This window comes from Trichechus manatus, unplaced genomic scaffold, assembly GCF_000243295.1.
Source record: "Trichechus manatus latirostris isolate Lorelei unplaced genomic scaffold, TriManLat1.0 scaffold00211, whole genome shotgun sequence".
NCBI classification, from domain to species: domain Eukaryota; kingdom Metazoa; phylum Chordata; class Mammalia; order Sirenia; family Trichechidae; genus Trichechus; species Trichechus manatus.
The window spans coordinates 2,882,356-2,902,276 of NW_004444147.1; the positions used below are offsets into that span (position 1 = coordinate 2,882,356).

Here is a 19,921-nt window from a genome sequence, read left to right on the forward strand (position 1 = left end):
TGCCGTTTACACATGTAGGAAATCTGCTTCCCCGTGATGAAGGGAAACATGTAACCACCTGTGCCTCTAGAGTGGGGCTGCTTCAGCTCAACTGAATGGTATGTTCAGTAACCAACACCATGTGTAGGCCACCAGAGTGTGCAGTGCTACAGAGCCGTGTGGATAACTATGGCAACTTAGGTTTTGATCAGTAGAGATGGAAGTTGAGGTAGAAACAAAGAAATATAGACTTGCCGCGGATTCAAACATAGTAGAAAGTATAAGCTTTGAGAATAAATTAATAGCAAATAGTTCTCCTGTTAAGTGCTTCTAATTATTATGATACCTGTTTTACATACTCTAAATGAAGACTAATTTATTTTCCATCACCAAATTTCTATAATATTGGGAGGAAGAGCTATTACTGTGCCCATAGATGGTACAACAATTTAGTCTGTGACCTGTGGTCTTGTGAGGAGTATGCAAGATTGAATCTCCTAGGTTAGTCCATTGTTGTTAGGTGCCATCAAATCAGTTGCAACTCATAGCAACCCCAAGTACAGTGGAATGAAATAACTGCCCGTTCCTGTGTCATCCTCACAGTTGTTGTAATGCTTGAGCCCATTGTTGCAGCCACTGTGTCAGTCCATCTCGTTGAGGGTCTTCCTCTTTTTCACCGACCCTCTACTTTACCAAGAATGATGTCCTTCTCCAGGGGCTGGTCCCTCCTAATAACATGTCCAAAGTATGTGAGACGAAGTCTCACCATCCTTGCTTCTAATGAGCATTCTGGCTGTACTTTTTCCAAGACAAATTTGTTGTTCTTCTGGCAGTCCATGGTATATTCAATATTCTTTGCCAACACCATAATTCAAAGCCATCAATTCTTCGGTATTCCTTATTCGTTGTCCAGCTTTCACATGCATATGAGGCAATTGTAAACACCATGGCTTGGGTCAGGCACACCTCAGTCCTTAAAGTGACATCTTTGCTTTTCAACACTTTAAAGAGGTCTTTTTTAGCAGATTTACCTAATGTAATGCATCGTTTGATCTCTTGACTGCTGCTTCCATGGGTGTTGATCGTGGCTCCTAGTAAAATGAAATCCTTGACAACTTCAGTCTTTTCTCCATTTATCATGATGTTGCTTATTGGTGCAGTTGTGAGGATTTTTGTTTTCTTTATGTTGAGGTGTAATCCATACTGAAGGCTGTGTGGTCTTTGATCTTCATCAGTAAGTGCTTCAAGTCCGCTTCAAGCAAGGTTGTGTCATCTGCATATCACAGGTTGTTAATGAGTCTTCCTCCAGTCCTGATGCTACATTCCTCTTCATACAGTTCAGCTTCTCGGATATTTGCTCAGCCTGCAGATTGAATAAGTATGGTGAAAGGATACAACCCTCACACCTTTCCTGATTTTAAACTACACAGTATCCCCTTTATCTGTTCAAACGACTACCTCTTGGTCTAAGTACAGGTTCTTCATGAACGCAGTTAAGTATTCTGGAATTCTCATTCTTTGCAGTGTTATCCATAATTTGTTATGATCCACACACTTGAACGCCTTTGCATAGTCAATAAAACATAGGTAACATCTTTCAGGTATTGTCTTCTTTCAGCCAAGATCCATCTGACATTGGCAGTGATATCCCTTGTTCCACTTCCTCTTCTGAATCCAGCTTGAATTTCTGGCAGTTCCCTGACAATGTACTGTTGCAACTGCTTTTGACTAATCTTCAGCAAAATTTTACTTGTGTGTGATATTAATAATACTGTTTGATAATTTCTGCATTCTATTGGATCACCTTTCTTTGGAATGGGTGCAAATATGGATCTCTTCCAGTTGTTTGGCCACGTAGCTGTCTTCCAAATTTCTTGGCATAGACGAGTGAGCACTGCCAGTGCTGCATCCGCTTGTTGCAACATCTCAGTGTGTATTTTGTCAATTCCTGGAGCCTTGTTTTTTGCCAGTGCCTTCAGTGCAGCTTGGAACTATTCCTTCAGTACCATCAGTTCTTGTTCATATGCTCCCTCCTGAAATGCTTGAATGTCAACCAATTCTTTTCGGTACAGTGACTCTGTGTATTCCTTCCATCTTTTTTTGATGCTTCCTGCATCATTTAATATTTCGTCCATAGAATCTTTCACTATTGCAATGGTTAGTCCATTGGCCCCTGTTTTTTTTAGGGGGGTTGCTTTTTATTCTGTGCTTCCAGAAAGCTAGCCTTGAAGAAGGATCAGTGAATTCCCGTGGAGCCTAGTAGCCATATTTTCTTCAGATTTCCTTCCTTCACTTACCTTCAGGCCCTGCCCCTGAACCTGACCAGGGATTGGAATTCCTGAAGAGTGGTCCCGAAGGATCCATAGTTTCAAAAAGTTAAGAGAGAGTGCCTTCCTAAATTATTCCACTTTCTCCTTAAGACACCAACGAGGAAGTAGAATAATTTAGATTATACGTAGGGTCACTATGAGTCAGAATTGACTCATTGGCACCTAACAAATATATATGTATATATACACACACACACTTAAGGAAAAGGTATAGCCCAAAATTATAGATATAAGTATATAAATGTGGTCTCAATCCCTTCACCTCCACCACAGGCTTTCCAAACTGCTTAGAAATAAGCTCTCCATCCTTTTCACTTAGGGTTGGAGACAGGACAAAGCAGCTAAGGTTTCTGAGTCAGTTGCCATGGGGAGCTACTAAAATATTAAAAAATTGGAATTAAAAGTTTTTATAGAAAAGACAGGCCAGCAAGTCTAAGAATCCTTGACATCCACAGGTACCTACTAGCACCAAAATCTTGGGTTACAACAACTTGGATATAGAAGCTAATCAAAATAAAATTCAGCCCCATGACTTCAAAGACCATAACTTTGGGGTAGACACACTGACACAGAGTCCTTCCACAGAAGACCAGCAAGCCAGCAGTCATCCAAACAAAACGGCAAAAGGTAGAGAACTTGCTGACTCTCATGCTTCCTAGGAATAGGATGTGCCGGGTTCAAGACCCTGAATGCATGTCTAGTGATATTCTAGCTCCCTGGAACCTAACTAACTTGCTTACTTTCCAACACCCACGCACCCCACCCCCTTCCACACACGCACCCCTACCACACACATCCCACTTCCCTTTTTCAGAGATAAAGGTTTAGAAAACAAGGTAGCTTTAGTTTAGTAAAGGTGGAGAATATACCCTGAGGGATATTTGTAGCTGATGACACTGACCTGCTGAATCATTGAGGATGATTAAATATTTTATAATCAGAAAAAGAAAAGGCTTTGCAAAGATTGTCAACAAAAAGCATTTTTAAGCTATTTGTCAATTAACCAGAAAATTAAAACAACAAAAATTATATCTTCTTGCCCTCTAATAGTCTATTTAAGAGACATCTTCTTGTACCTATTCTCATGCCTTAATAGTAATCTAAAAGTGTTGATTTAGCCTAGAAAAGTATACCATTCATATTATTCTTCTTGGGAAACATCGTAAGTTTGGACTTTTACTACCTTTCCAGTGCCAGAATTTAAATTACAGATATTCTGTCAATGTTTTAGAAGCATTCTAAAAGTTGTCAGATTATTGGTTTTAAGCATAAAGTATAACAATTTCACAAATGTGTACATTAGCTCCTATAGTTGTTGGGGGACTGTTGGCACAGTTTGGGAGCCAATTCTTTTTTCTTTTTTTTCTTTCTCAAGAATGTAGGATATTATTTGTAACAGATTTAGCTTCACACTATGTTCTGTTCAAGGCATTATGAAAATTAATTTACATTCTCTGAGTATGCACTAATGATACAGATAGGAGTGATGTTACCAATGTGGTAATATAAATTAATGTATACATAAAAAATTTCAAATAATATTCTCTATGATGCTCCAAATAAACTAAGCTATGTATGTTTTGAAGCTGATTACAAAGTGATAGCAGTTGTAGCACAGTTTATCAATTTATTCTAACAATTTCCAGTCTTTTGATGTTCCATAAATTATCTGTGAGCTCTTTTTTGATGCACCTGTCACTAGTGAAATGATACCTCTGACTGAGTCGTGATTTAGCCTAGGGGATCACATTACACTTTTCCAAGGACACCCCATAAAACTGTTCATTGTGAGATCCTTGGCACCTGGAGCTTTGTTACAGTGGGAGCGTGCACAGACCATGTGTCATGATGAGGAAAAGTGTTTCTGCTCTTCTGCCCAGAACATTATTTGCAAAGGTTTACAGTGTAGCAGGATTTTTAGAGTCCTTGTAATGGTTAACTGGAGCCCTGGTGGCACTGTGGTTAGGTGTTTGGCTGCTAACCAAAAGATCGCAGTTCAAATCCACCAGCTGCTCCTTGGAAACCCTATGGGGCAGTTCTCCTCTGTCCTATTGGGTCACGATGAGTTGAAATCCACTTGACAGCAATGGGTTTTTGGTTTGGTAATGCTTAACTAGAAGGTATAATCTATTGTTTCTAGCAGATTTTTCCTGCCTTTTGTGCCTGTTTGTCACCAGGCCAGATGATTATGCTGGATCCCACGTATTAAGTATTCATAATTACTAGAAAGAACAAAATCAGAAAATAATTGCTTTTCTATCAAAAGAGAAGTAGCTTTATTTTCCTGATTATAAAAGTAATACATATTTATTCTACATAGTTTATAAAATAACAGAAAAGCATAAACAATAAGTTACCTGTAATCCAACTACCCCGAGAAAAGCCACCTGTTAACACATACTTTTATGTATTTTTCCAAGCTTTTTTTCTATGACTCAACTAATTTCAAATTTACAGGTAGTATTCCCGACTGATTATATTCCACAACTTGGTGAGGCTTAGGAAAAACAATTTTAGATATCGTTTTACAAGGCAGTGATCTCCGTGTTGCTGATTTTTCTCCCTTCAATCACATTAATCACCTCTTGTGAGAACAGATACCTGTATGGACTCACCAGCCTCTAAAGTAGAGATCTCTGTTAACCGGTATTTTCATTTCTACATTCTGTCAATAAAAATAAGTATTCCAGATCCTAGTGGCTCTCTGAAATCATTAAAGAAAGTTTCAAGTATGTACAGGATGGTTTTAGTGTTAAGTGAACTGATTGTGTCCCAGTTATTTTAAATTAGTAACCAATATAATATACAGCAGTTTGGCAGAAGCAGGAATGGTTGATTAACCAGATTCTGCCATTCCCTATCCACAATTCAAACAGTATGGACTCCAGTATAATTCTCATTTTACAGTTGATGGTAACAAAATTCGATTCAAATATATCCCTTCTTGTTCTGTGAACCAGAGAGTTTTCTCTCAACCTCACATTCTTTATCCTCTGTCAAAGAAACATCTCTTCAGATTCCTCTGGTCTGGTGTTACAGCTCCTTGGGTTGTGCTGATATGTCTGTGCTTCCCTTTGGTGAGTGCTAGGACTTTGGTTCGGAATGAATCCTAAAACTTAGCCAAGGAGATTAGGAAGGGCTTTGAGCACTGAGAGATAAAAATAAAAGGAATGTTAACCTTGTTAAAGGAGTCATTTGAGAAATGTTGTAGGAATGTCATTCACAAACCTTATGTGAACAGAGTAGGAAATATTTAGCAGAAGAGATTTTGTTTATTTAGAATTATCTGCATTTGGCAATAGTTATGGTTAGGTCTTATCATCACCTGTGCAAGACTCTAAGTTCCTTGAAAGCAGGGGCTTCTCAGCATCCCTTCACATCCTTTGTATCTTTGTACATAAAGGAACTCAGTATGTATTGGCTTGAATTCATGTTTTTGTAGCTCTTGAGTGACAGATGAATAAATGTGCTCAACTCAGGTAACTACAGTTTGCCTTCGTCCTACAGCAGTTGAAGGCTGCTTTGATAAATATTTGAGTTTGCGTCTTAGTGCTGCGTTGGGTACAGGTGTGGGGAAGTGGTATACAGTACTTTGATCCTCCCTTGGAGAGGAGATGCTAATGTGGATAACGAGAATTTGGTTCTTCGTCTTCAGTTTCGGTTTGCTGTCTTAACTTCACTGAGTCACAGCACTCGCTTTGCTGTTCAGTTATGGGGTATGTCATTTAAGTCCGAGACTGTCCCTTGGACTGTTTATGACATTGGTATCTGAATTTCCCATTACATTCAGAGCCAGCATTTGTCATATAATTTCAAGAGTACACTAAAAGCTAGCTGGCTTTGTAGTTGGCATTGAGATTAACTTTCTCTAACCTAAACCAGTGAAAACTAAAATGCTTCTCACCACATAAAAGTTTTGCTTTCGCTGTGTTCAGACCCCTCCCACTGTCAGAGCACAGTCATTTGGAGTCTGATTTGGGGGCGGTGTGGTTGTATCTCAGTGGTATGACCCACATTTTCGACATACTTATTCACCCATGTTTTTACAACCCAAGTCAGAAGTTCTGACGATAGTGGACTCTCATTCAAAAGAGATTTTCTGATCCATCTCATCAGCACTGCTTTAGTAACCGTGCGTTATCGGAGAAGGTGTTAGCTCAGCAGGGCATGTGGTAACTACCAGAGGATGACAGGACATTTCCTCTCGTTTCTGGATAATGAGCAAGCACACAGGTAAAGATACATTTATCAGAGTTGACTCCTTTTTCGTCTTAATGATTTTGTTGAGCTGACTTTTAAATATTAATCACTGCTTGTATATGTTTTCTGTTGTGGTTTACCGAGGGCTCAGAGCAACAGGCATTTTAATTGGCACTCTGGGACCTTCTTAATTTTTCATAAAAAGTTTAAAGAGATAGTGATCAAAAAATAGACTCTGTCTTTCCTATGCCTTCAGCAAATATCCTCTTCATCAGGGTTTGTTTTGTTGTTGTTGTTGCGTCTTTTCTTATTTGCTCTCAAGTTGGTTGTCTCTAAATATCAGATGCTTCAATCTGCAGTGATAAGCATGTGTGAGCTAATACTTGGTAAGCTTCAGGCAGTTGGTGGTGAAGTGTGGATAATGTAGACAGAGACAGAAATGTGCAGAAGGGAGGGAGAGGGCAAGGGGATACTGTGCCTTGGTTCCACTGCACACTGAAAGCAGATTCAGGTCAAGTGCTATTGGCAAAATCATTCCTGATGACCTGCTCCGTTTTAGAAATTTGCGTTTCTCATACTGCTTTTGTTAACTTGAAGAATATTTAAAACACTACCATTGTTTCTAAACAAAATGTTTTAGGTTTACAGCGAAAGTCTTTGGGTACGTTTCTTGGCCAAAGATTGATTGCCATGTGGTTCAAAGCACCGTGGTGCAGGTGCCTGGCGGAGCGTACTTGTCCGTACGCTGAATGACATACCGATGTGGAGTCTTTGAAAATGCCCATCAATAAGTCAGCTTTGTTTTTCCTGAAAGTCCCGATGCATAAAAAGAATGAAAGTACAAACACTAACTGGAAAAAATGTCACACATTTTAGCCATTTTGCATCCCTTGTTAGGACGAACCCTGGGTTGGGTTTTTTTTTTTTACATTTGTGAAGTTGTGCGGTAGGTGGAGCAGTGTGGGTGGCCCAGAAAAAGTAGCGGTTAGAATAAGATTTTCCATTTATTGCCCTTTGTGCATGGCTAAAAATAAGATTCATACAAATCAGAATATGTAGTGCAAGCAAAATCACTCTGTTAATTCTGATGACTGGCCTGCCCACATCTTTGCATCTGTCTGGTAAGTGGTACGTTGGAAATAAATGTGTCTCTGTTTAAGTAGCGAAAGGCAGCCAGGTTTTTGCCCTGTTTGTCTACATGTGATAATTTATCAGCATTTTCCCCTTGTGAAGGAAGAAAGGCATAGCTCATACATAAACAAATTGGGTTGTTGGAAGGATGAAAGTAGAAGCAATGGAATTCTTGAATCTTTTTTAAAAAGTAATTTTCTTTTTTGAAATGCTGTTTTACAGCATCCATCTTTTGGACTCATTGCTAGAAAATTGTTTCTTGTAAACTCAGAACAGCAAGGAAGGGATTTCTTAGTGATGTTGCCCGAAGTACTGGCAACCTTTTGTTTGCATAGGGATGAGGTGGAGGGGAGGGAGGATGGACAAAGATGAACGCATGCCTGCCCTGTAGTTAACCAAGTAAAAACTCCCCTTCATCTGGCTGCTGAGTCTACTGCAACCACAGTAAGTGATAACGTGTCAGTTTGTGGCTAGAAGAAACACCAAAGAGAGGTGGCGTCAGCCTGCACAGGGAAATTTGTGACTTCGTGATCCCAGCGATGGTGCTGTCCCCATTCCACTGACTGAGTGGCTGTGGCATTTCCAAAGAATGAGAATGTCTGCGAGTGTTCTTAGCCTTTCAGTTTGATGTAATGTGTGAAATAGATGAGTCAAGAGGGCAGTCATTCCAGAAGCCTCTGGAAAACGAAGATTGCACATCGAATTCCTCTTTGGTATCTTCAGTCATGGCAGACAGCATGATGCAGTGGTCAAAGCAAGATGAAGGCTTTAGGAGAAGGAGGACTCAGGATCAAATCTTAGCTTAGCTACCTGTTGACCTTGATCTGTTAACCTCTCTGAGGCCTGGTTGTCTTTATTTCAAAACGGGAACGGGAATAGTACCTAACTCATAGAGTGGTTGCGAGGATTAATTAAGTGAGATAATGAAGCACAAAGCTGCTCTTAATAAAATGATGCTGTTGTCATTCTTATTTGTGCCATGTCATCAGAAGAATGGGTCGGAGAATTTTAGGGCATTTGCGGGGGGTTCCTCTCTATGCTTAGGGTACAAATTTTGGAATTAAATGAGCAAAAGAAGGTCAGTCCTTGGTTCAGTGTTTCTTGTTTGGAATGATACAGGCATTTATACTGTGGTTTGCTCATTCATGCTATCTGGGGGGTTGTTGTTGTTTTTCCCTCTATGGTCCCATTAAATTAGCACAATGTAGGCCCCTTTTTCCCTTTTAAGATTACCCCCGTATTGAGCATATTTAGTTATTTTTACTTTCTCACTATGTTTTTTTATTTAAACACAGGTATTTCAGTTGTAACATCTGTGCATGTTAATTGTGGTACCTGCTGGTGTACATTATGAAAGAGAGAGAGCTAATGTTGTAATCAAGGAAGGGTTTAAAATATCTCAGGTGGGAATAGGCAAAACTTCAGGGGCAGTTAGCTTCCATGGTGGTATAATTGCCTACAGAAAATATTGCATCTGTTATAATTCTGGGTACTGATCAATCCTGTAAATGACCAGATGCTGACAGGTCGAAAACAATTACTGCTGCTGCTTTTTTTTTTTGTCTGCAAATTATTTTCTGTTTAATGCAATATATGCCTGCCCTTCTAGGAGTCCTTTCTGCTCACCAAAGCATCCATCAAAAAGTAAATACATTGTATGTTTCATAGTACAAGATCATAATTGTGTGATTTCTGGTTAACCTTTAGAATTCAGATGCTAAGAGTTAAAACCAGACTCTCCTTCACCCTCCTCCATGACCTTCCTGGGATGTGGTTTTGTAATTTGTCAAATTAAAAAAAAGAAACTGTGACTACTCCTTGACTTTGCCTCATCTGGGACCGGACAAGAAGTGATAAATGATACTAAGAAGCTAAGGGATTAAAACATGGTACAGATATAAAGCAGTGATAACTTGGTTTTGTCAGTCAATGTATTTGCTAGTTGTTTGTTGGTTTTTTTTTTTCCTAAACATCTCTCTCCTAGTTTTCCCTTTCATGGTTTATCTTACCATTCCAGCCACAGACATGAATTCTGATTTGAACAATGTATCGTTGGATTTTCTGGGTTTTTACTGTTAGGAGCCATCAATCTAGGATGGGGACATTTCTTGGGTCATCTCTGCCAGGAAGATGTCTTTTATTAAAAGGGTACCCAGATTCTTCCAGTGGATGATCCAGACAGTGCTGCTTTTTCCATTTTTCCCTGTAGCTCAAATGGCAGGATGCTTATCAGGTGGAGCAAATCATTCCAGGTATCTTACAAAGTTCCTAGCGTTACAGGTCGACCTGCAAACCCCTCTCCCTCCCCGCACCCCATACACACACTCATTCTCTAACTTCTCATTATCTTTGCCTGCCTTTTTGCACTTTCCCACAGACTAAAGTTTCTGTAAAAAAAATCATAGGTGAGAGAAGGTGATAAATTAGACTCTGGCTTTGATTCCCTCCCACACCTTCATAAGGAATGACAGAGATGCATCCGCTGACGCAACGTGTGCTTCTTCCTGCATAACAGCTGATTTTAACCGATCCTTCAAGTGCAATTTGAGGGGACTGGCCGGGGGAGCTCCTTATTCCTTTGGTTGAGTAATGTAAAGCATTTGCAATGGAGATTTACTCTATTGATGTGTTTTAAGTGCATGTCAGCCTTGCTGGTTTAATGCACTCAGTCATGGAATGCTTTTGAGTTTATTGCTAATGGATGAATCCTTGGGAAAATCGGAATTTTCAGTACAATCGACATTTGGAGTGAGAAATGTAAATCTAATGAGAGCGTTTCAACCAAGGTTTGTAATTAGGGCTGAATGGAGTAAATTTGTACATGCACACCACAGAAGGGCACAGTGGAAGGTGAAATTGCACACTCTGCTATGAATGAGGAATGAAGGCTGATGTATCAGTGTCAGGCCACGACAGTACGGAGTATAAATGATACTGTCACCAAGTCCTGCACAGGGTGCCCAGGGAATTCCACTCCACTAAATTACATTACTTACACAGACCTGAAGGCGTTGTGTCAGGATGAGAGGAGGGAAGAGAAAGTTGTCAGCACCAAGCGCAAGATATTACGATACAACTGGCTGCAGGGTTGGAAGTCACTGGTTTCCGTTATACCTCGCTCTTTTTGTATTGTCCTTTGTTAATAAATTTACAGAAGTTACAATGTGTACATGTGAAAGCACATGATGCCTATTGAGGTATAGGTTACAGTTGACCATAAGGGAGTAAATGTAAATTGGTTTGTGTAAACTGTGAAGTGTTGGATTCTTTTTCTTGTTGTTTGTAGCTGGCTGATATTTGTTCTTTCAACCCCTGTCTTAATAAGAACATATGTTTCTTTCATCCTGTCCTATCAACTTGTTTCCACCTCCATCCCTCTATCCCTAAGGGAAAGAAATTGTACTGGCACTTAACATTTCATACTGTGAAAGAACTCAAAGTTAAAACCAGTTGATTCCTAGCATGTGATTTGTGGGGAGAAAACTATTTTTTCACATCTTGTATTTTCTTTTATCCCCCTGCAGTGAAGTGAGGCCACCCTTTTTTTAGTTGATCTGTCATACCATCTCTGGAAAAGTATTAGAAGAAGAATTTAAGAGCCTCCATTCTTCTGCTACCTTCTAGGTCACTGAAGATGTACTAGTCACCTTCCTCCAGTTTGACCTTGAATACCATTTCTTGAAAAAGCCATTACCAACTATTCTGGAATCAGTCGTGGTTACTCTTTAACCAGAAGGTAAATGTCTTCCTCCTGAATGGACAGATTCTTAAACAACATCCATTCTGACTTTCTTGGATATGTGTTACACTTTGTCCTTAACGAAAGAAACCTGAAAAAAAAAAAATCCCATTGCTGTCGAGTCAGTTCCGACTCATAGCAACCCTATAGGACAGAGTAGAACTGCCCCATAGGGTTTCCAAGGAGCAGCTGGTGGATTTGAACTGCCGACCCTTTGGTTAGCAGCCAAGCTCTTAACCACTGCACCACCAGGGTTCCAAACCTGAAAAGTAATCTCTGATAATCAGTTAGTAGGGAGAATACATGATATTCTGCAGAACGTCTCTACAAGGCTTCCAAAAGGCAGGTTTTCAGCAATCTCTCTGAAACAGGGGACTCAAATAGATATAGCAGTGACAATAATGGTATCTTGGATTTGACCTTTATTCTTTCCAAAATAATACTCTATCCGTATGAGGGCATCACAATTTAGTCTTTATTTTGTAGCTGTAGTTACAATCGTATTTTATTCATACAAGCATAAAACTTAGTAAAGCCAAGATATTTGGAAAACCAGGTTTGAAGGTGGAGAGTAGAAACTTTGGTTCACAATAAGGTACAGTGTTATATAAGGTACCTTCACCTTAAAAAATGTTGTTAGTGAATAATTCTAAAATAACGTCTACATGTAAAAGACATCATGTAAAATGTCTTAGTGCCGTGTGCCACCTCAGAATAAAAAGGTTGTGCTAATAGACTTTGCTTTGTTCACTAAGCTTTACAAGAAGTCGGGGACCTGTAGCTGTATGGCAAATGAGAGTCTCTCTGTAAATAAACACACTAGAATTTTTTTCCTTTTTTATTACATTCATTCTGATGCATTCTGATGGTGGTGTGTGCCTTATATCTTATATTTTCCTTTCATCCTTGACTTCAGTTGGGAAATCATATGTGTTTGTCATTTGTCACATGTGGCATATTTCTTTTTCATGACCTCTTGATGCAGTATGCTATCAAATGACATCTTTTGAGTTTTTCTCAATTGAATCCTGATGGAAGGAATTTAACAGCATCTAAAATGAAATTGGTTTAGAGCCTCCTGCTCCATTCTGTAGAGGTTCCTTTGTTCCTGCCTCCCTACCAATGTCTGACTCTATTCTTTTCCTTTTCTTACATTAAAACTGGAAAGGAAGAAAGGGGGAGCTCCTTAGGAGAAATAAGTCTGTGGAGAATTGCAAATACACATTCAGAAGCTATTCATAGTTCTGAGAAATATAATGAACTTGAGCTTTGAGTCCTATTGAATCCCCCATTAATGATGCTGCCATCACCACCACCCCTCCACCTCGCCCTGTTTCCCAAAAGATGACCAGTATTTTTTCCCTAATAGTCTCAATGGAGTCTCTTTCAAATGAAACACATCTTGAGGGAATTAGGTCTTGTTGCGCAGTGACCCGCCTCTTTAATAGTTTACAGGATGATTCTTAATTGTCCTATTAAGTGCTTCTGTTTTGCATTACCTTAAAGTCTGCTGTGTGTAGAAGAAACTTTTCTATAGACCTTGATTTACTTGTCAGAAGTCAACCCATTAACATTAGCACTTCACTTACATGATCATTATGGTGTTTCCGAACTGACAACCGCTGCCACACACTGCCATGTTCCCTGAGTTCCCAGTGCTGCAGAAAAAGAGACTTTTGTTCTGACTTGATGAGGGAAAAAAATGCAAACAACAACACCAGCCCAACCACCAGAGATCTATAAAGACATGTTCAAAGGAACAATAAGGTCGTTTGTTCACATCTGACATAAGGATAGAAGAATTTAAACAAGACCTCTTGTGAAATGTGGCAAAATATGCACCACAAATATTGTGAAGTTCCCTGTCTCATAGAAGGCAATTTTTACATGGGCTTCAAAAAACCCATTAACTTATAAACCACCTTTTAAAAAAAGAAAAGAAAATCACTTGTCTCACTATAACATTAAAGCAATTTCAGTTCTAAGGAAAGCTAAAATGCATTCATCTATATAAAGTACATGCACTATAATTTATACAAAATACCCTACTCTGTTAGGAAATGCAGTATCTCTTCTCTCCTTCACCTGAAATGAGAAATCCATCCGTTTTGTCAAGACCCTTGTTTCTTTGAGTAATATTTATTTTTTTTCCAAAATGAAAACAAAATCCTTTAAATCACTGAGATTCAAAATGAAGTTTTAGGGCTTGATAATAACTCTCTAAATCCTTCTGACATAGGTAGAGCATGGGGAGGGGAATAATCTTTGCTTCAAAGTGATGTTTTAATTGAATTTACTTTGAACCCTATCCTGTTTGCTTTGAGCCATTAAGAAAGACTTGGTATATTAGCAAATCCCAGCAGGGCTATGACGGAAAAATGCACAGATTCCTTGTCAGCTTATGTCAGAATCTCTGGAAACACCCCAAAATTGTTCCTATTTTAGTGATTTTGATGTTTGAAATGTGACCTCCCAGGAAAAGTACGGGGGGAAACCCACGTGTTTGTTAACTGCACAAAGGTGCTTCGTTGAGCTGACTTAGTATTAAACTCTAAAGATGTTCATGTATTTGCAGATGGATAATATACAGCATCCTTGCAGAATCCTCTTAACTGAAGAAATGTTTCATCTCTATCTCTGTTGACAGAAAAGATTGCCTACTGATAATTGCTTGCTTAAGTGTCTGATAATATGCCAGGAATGAGAGCATTCTGTGTTAGGTCATCTTTAATTATGCATGTACCACCTGTCAGCTCTAAATCAGTACCAGATTAGATTCTCGTGGAGTCAGTTTGGGGCGGGTCGGAAGGAAGCTTAGGTGATCTCTTTTAGACGCGACAAAAATAGACAGTAGTAAACTTGACTTGTAACCTGCAGCTTTTTTAGGAGCCTCATCTACATTGTTCTTGAGCGGCAATAAACTATTGGTACATGTGAGAAGTGTTCAAAATCTTGCCCAAGCTACCTCAAGTGAAGACAAATTACTGTGAGAGAGGATGGTAGTCCCATCTGTTGCATTTCCTTTTTGCTCCTTCCCATCATTGTAAATGAGCCAGGGAAAGCTCAGAAACATTTTTTATAAGCTATGTGAGGACAGGAAATATGTTAACGATAGTTAGATTTCATACATTTCAGGGGTTTTTTTTCAGTAGTTGCTTGGCTTTTTTTAGAAGGACGAATGTGGGTTGGAAATAATGCTTGTTGCCCTCTGTCGGCTTTTGGTAGTTTTATTCTCACTTTTCTGGGTTGTTTGGGACTTTCTGGTGGGATGTTTAGGGTTCTTTATTGAAGGTTCTGTTCTCTCTTATATCCTTTGATTGCATGGATTTGTGAAAGGTGTTTCTTTTTATTCACCTGTGGGAGGTTTCAGGGAAGCCTTGAGTTATTGTGCACTTTTCAAAGAGGTGGGGTTGGATGACTGAGAGGCTGAAGGCAGACAGACAGAAAGAAATAGCAAGTGTTTGGGTTATCACGTGAGGCTTTCCCAGACTTTTACTTGCAAAGGTGAGGCTCCTAGCCTGTCTGCTCTCCAGCCTGAGAACACCTGCCTCAATAAGAATTTGTGAATAATAACCTTAGAAAACAAGGATTTGGAATTCCTAAAATACTTTATTTCAAACACTGCTGCCTAGAGGCATTGAAGAGAAACACAGGTCAGCTGATAAAGGGGCCAAGACATCCTGACTCGTGTGCAGTGCCACCAGAGCACCATGGTCCAACTCATGGCTCTGAATGGCTCGTGGCTGCCTTTTGATACTGGGGCACCATTTGCTTTTCTACCCTAATTAGACAGTCCACTGACGTATAGGTACAATCTGAGAAGAAGAGTGGGCTCAGAAAATGCTGATTAAAATAATCTTGCCAGTATTTGACTATTTAATGTTCACTTAATACTTACATTGGTACCGTATGGTAAACTTCCAACTCTATACAAAAGATATTTCTTAAAACAGGAGAACACAATATATCCCAATCCTTGGCGGAAAAGAACAACAGAAAGTGAAGCTTCGCCGGAGGCTGGCTAAAGAAAGGAATTGAAAGGAGGAGAAATGGGGAAATAAAAGCAGTACTACCATAGTCTCTTATGCCAGTCCCTCACTGCAAAATCTTTTCCATCTACCTGAAAAGCTCTTCCGCTCTCTCCGCCTGATTAACTTTGAGGTGTAGTTGAAGCATTATCTTCTCCAAGACCCTTTCTTTGATCCTTTCAGGCAAAATTAGCTGCCCTCCTCTGAAATCATATAATACAATGCCTACCTCCTTCCCAGCACTTAATGCTCTGAACTGCAAGAGCTTGCTTACTTATTTTTCTCCCCTAGGAAGTGGTTGCTGAACAAGCTGACATTACCTTAATTCTGACAGTAGAGAGGTCCCATGTCCAGAGAAAGAGCAGAAATGCTTTCACTGGACTCTGCAGTACTTAGACCATATTAAACAAAACAAAACAAAAAAGACGAAACCTGTTGCCATCAAGTCAACTCCGACTCATAGCAACCTTACAGGACAGAGCAGAACTGCCCCATAGGGCTTCCAAGGAGCGGCTGGTGGATTTGAACTGCCCACCTTTTGGTTAGCAGCCGAGCACTTAAGCACTGCACCATCAGGGCTCCAACCACATGAAGAGTATTATAATCAATTTTTGATGTTACATTTGATGAGGGAAATAGACAAACTTGGGTACATCATGAAAAGGGCATCAGGAATGGGGAGGCCACCAGCAAGTGTGTCTTATAACTAGTTGTTGAAGAAACTGAGAAGGTTGAGGCTGGAGAAGAGAAAAAACAGGGGAGAGACAGTAGCTGTATTTAGATATCTCAAAGACTTTGTTACTTTAGAAAAGGCAGAACCAAAAGATAGAGGTTATAGGGAAAGAGATTTAGGGGTCAGAACAGGAACTTTTTTGCAGATAGAGCTAGCCCACAGTGGAACCAGTGGCCTCATCTAGTGACAATGAAGGCTCTGTTACTAGAATGGAATCATTATCTGTTAGAACCATGTTTGGGAGCTGTGATAGACGAGATTGCTGCACTGTGTGGGAACATAAACCAGAAAACCCTAATGTCATTTTTAAGGCTCAGATCCACATTCCATGTAGAGTCACAATCAGAATGACCATGGTTCTCCTAGCCAGACCAGATCATAGGACATCAGCCTCAACCTCCATTCAGTACCTGGCTGGTCTGGTACTCAGCACTCATCTGGCCACAAGCGACAGGCTGAAGTTGGGAATGAGGTGGGGGAAAGGGAGCCAGCTACTTCCTCAAGGAGGCTGTACAGTGAAATAGAAGGAGCCCTGGATCAAGTCCCAGTCCATGTGCTTCCTGACCCCATGCTAGCTGTGTGACTATGAATGGCTCCCTCAAAGTCTCGAAGCTTCCATTTCTTGCCATGCGAAATGGCAATTACATTGTTCATTTCATAGAGTTGCCAAGAGGTTAAGCAACATAAAGGAGTGCTTTGTGGATGGTCATGTGCTGCCCAGAGGTGGGTGCTTTTGCAGAGCCCCACCTCCACCACTGATGACCTATGAACTCAGTTTTGTCACCTGTACAATGGAGATCATTTCCTTCCTTGCAGGGTTGTTTTGCTGGCATATAAAAGCATCCAGCACAGGGCCTGCCACGGGGTAGATATTCATGATTGTTAGCCTCATTTCGCCCTCTGGAGCTGGGGAAATAGGTAGAAGGTGTCCTCTCTCACCCATCTCTACCGGTGAAGTCCTCAAAGGCACTCTTTTACCTGCCCCCGAGACCTAGCCTGATCCTCACATCCCTGTCCTTTGACCATCATCTCTGCACTCGAGCCTTCTTCTTGGCCTTTTCTCTCTCTTTTTTTTTGATTCTCTTCTCCTCTGCTTCCATCTCTACCTAATGGTCTTTTCTTCTTTTCCTCCAGCTAATTTCCCATCCACCTTCTTTTCTGCATGAGCACAGATTTTAAAATAATATCTTCAGTAATTTTTTTTGTTCATGACAAGAGATCTTATATAGCTTTTGGTGGAGGAGAGGAGGGACCATGAGTCCTTTTTCGTTTCCCTCTGAATTTGTTTAAAGTTCTATTTTTTTATGTTAACATTTTCCCATTCTCTCATCCCTTGGGCTTGTCGTCATTAACTTGCCAGACACACAGCAACTGATTGTCTTTATGACGTTGCTGGAGTTAGGAGAGTGCCAGTCACGAGGAACTTAACCCATATATTAACTCAGACATAGCAAATTGCTAAATGTGTGCCTTTAAATAAAGAGCTTCAGAATGCCAATTTGATTCTCTTGTTCACATCCTCTCCCATTGAAAGGGGGCTGCTGAAACAGAAAAAGCACTAGGCAGGGGAGGGGAAGTTTCAACCATTTTACTGAGTCAGAGATTGGAATGCTGCCATCCAGATTCAGACCTCTCATCCTTCTATCCACCTACCACCCATTCAGGAAGCAGGTCCTTTGTCTAAGGCCCAATGTAAGATCCTCGGGCTGATGCTAAAGTGAATATATGATCCCTGCCCTCAGGCTTTCTCCGTCCTAGTCTGCTGTTTGAGCAGCAAGAATTGGAGCTTAGTCGTCTGTGTGTTCCTACCTGTCATCGCGGTTTGAGCTCAGTAAATACAGGAGTAACAGTAAAAGCAGAGTGATAGAGGGAAGGAAAAATAATCAAGGGAAGAAAGGAAATTGTATTATATATGGTGCCAGGGGTACAAATTGGTGCATGCCATAAATGCAGTTTAACGATTGCTGTTTGAATCCAGGGGAACATCGCTACAAGTGGAGATTTAAATAAAGTTTACGGGGAACCAGTGCTAATTATTCTCATTCGTGTAAAAGTCCCGTCACCCATCTGTCAGTTTGTCATACTGTGGTGGCTTGTATGTTGCTGTGATGCTGGAATCTACGTCACCAGTATTTCCAATACCAGCAGGGTTACCTGAGGTGGACAGGTTTCAGCAGAACTCCAGACTAAGACAAACTAGGAGGAAAGACCTGGTGATCTACTTTCAGAAATTAACCAATGAAAACCTTATGGATCACAACAGAACATTGTCCAACTTGCTTGCTTTAGACACGTCATCAGGAGGGATCAATTGCTGAAGGAGGACATCATGGTTGGTGAAGTAGGGGGCTGGTGAAAGTGAGGGAAACCCTTAGCCACAACGATGGTCTCCAACATGCTAGTGATCATGAGGATGACACCGGGCAAGCCGGGCAATGTTTTTTTCTATTGGTCAGAGTCAATTCGACGGCAGCTATGTGTCTCTCTCTCTCTCTCTCTCCCTCTCCCTCCCTCCCTCTCTCTCTCTGTCTGTCTGCCTATCAAGAAGGCAAAATGGAAGCCACATGATTTCTAGGTATATCCCAGAACACACATTTCTTCTGATTTTTCTCCCGTTAAGCTACGTTGCTTTTTATTTAGTAGAATAATGCAATTTCACCACGTCACTCATTTCTCATTTTTAAATCAGAAAACTGATTTCTTTCCCTTCTAAGGAAAGAAAGAGAACAATTTTATTTCTCTCTCTTTTACTGAACATGGTGTTTCTTTGGGAGCCATTGACTTAGTAGAAAAACATTGCTGTTCAGTTTTGGGTCAGCTTATAACTCAATAGCAACTAGTTGATTCACTTATCTCCCTGGGCTTCAGCATCTTCATGGAAGGAGTGAGACGAGAAATGCCTCCCCTGTGTACACCCCTGGGTCATCCTGATGATCACGTGAGAGGAGATCTATACAAAAGCAGTTTGAAAACTAAGGTGCTAAATATAAAGAATTTTATTATGAAATACATAGGTGTCAGCTTTATTTTTCACAGTACATTTGTTCCTAAAATCTTACAATAACGTTTGAAATCATTTGCTATCCACCATTTAGCCAACTGCCACGTTTAGTTTGAAAGAAACTTGCAACATCCTGAAAGAAGAGTAGTTTTCTTCTGTTTTTAAGAAAATGCTCTGAACTTTTGTCTTATCACAAATATACAATTGATATTTCTGCATAAACCAATGCAGAGATATTTGAACTTTACCAAACCTGACCCTCCCCTTTGAACTTCCCTTCCTGTGGGTTTCTGCAACACTTTGTTCCTGTCTTCAGTACCTACCACACTGCCTGTACAGGGATGTGTAAAGACCAGATCCCACCCTCACAGTACACCTTCTAGCAGAGGATGTAAGACATAAGGTAGCCAGTGACAGATGTCTGTTTGATAGGTAGAGCTGGGAGTAAGGGCATTCCCAGTGGTGGTAACCTTTTAAGCAGAGTAAGAAGAAAAGAAAACACAAGACACAATTGAGAGTCCTGGTATTCTCTTACCATATTATATTTTTGTATATATTACCATATGATTTTTTTTTTTTACATTTTTTTTTTTATTGTACTTCAGGTGAAGGCTTACAGAACAAATAGTTCCTCATGAAACAGTAGTACACATATTGTTTTATGACATTGGTTAACAACCTCTAACTTCTCAACCTTTTTTTTTTTTGGTGAAAATACGCATAGCCAAAGATACACCATTTCAAAAATTTCTACATGCACAGTTCAGTGACATTGACTGC

General features: G+C 40.1%; 1 protein-coding gene across 4 annotated transcripts in view; it reads left to right on the forward strand.

Annotated features, from left to right (window-relative positions):
• The window catches only part of BACH2 (BTB domain and CNC homolog 2), a 393,721-nt gene that overhangs the window by 233,214 nt on the left and 140,586 nt on the right, over positions 1-19,921 (forward strand). Inside the window, exon 1 of one of the 4 annotated variants that reach the window (XM_023742483.1) lies at positions 3,118-6,542. The exons of the other annotated variants lie outside the window; for them this stretch is intronic. The gene's annotated coding sequence lies outside the window, so the exon portion shown is untranslated. Of the gene's footprint in view, positions 1-3,117; positions 6,543-19,921 lie in introns of those variants that run through there. 4 annotated transcript variants of the gene reach the window in all.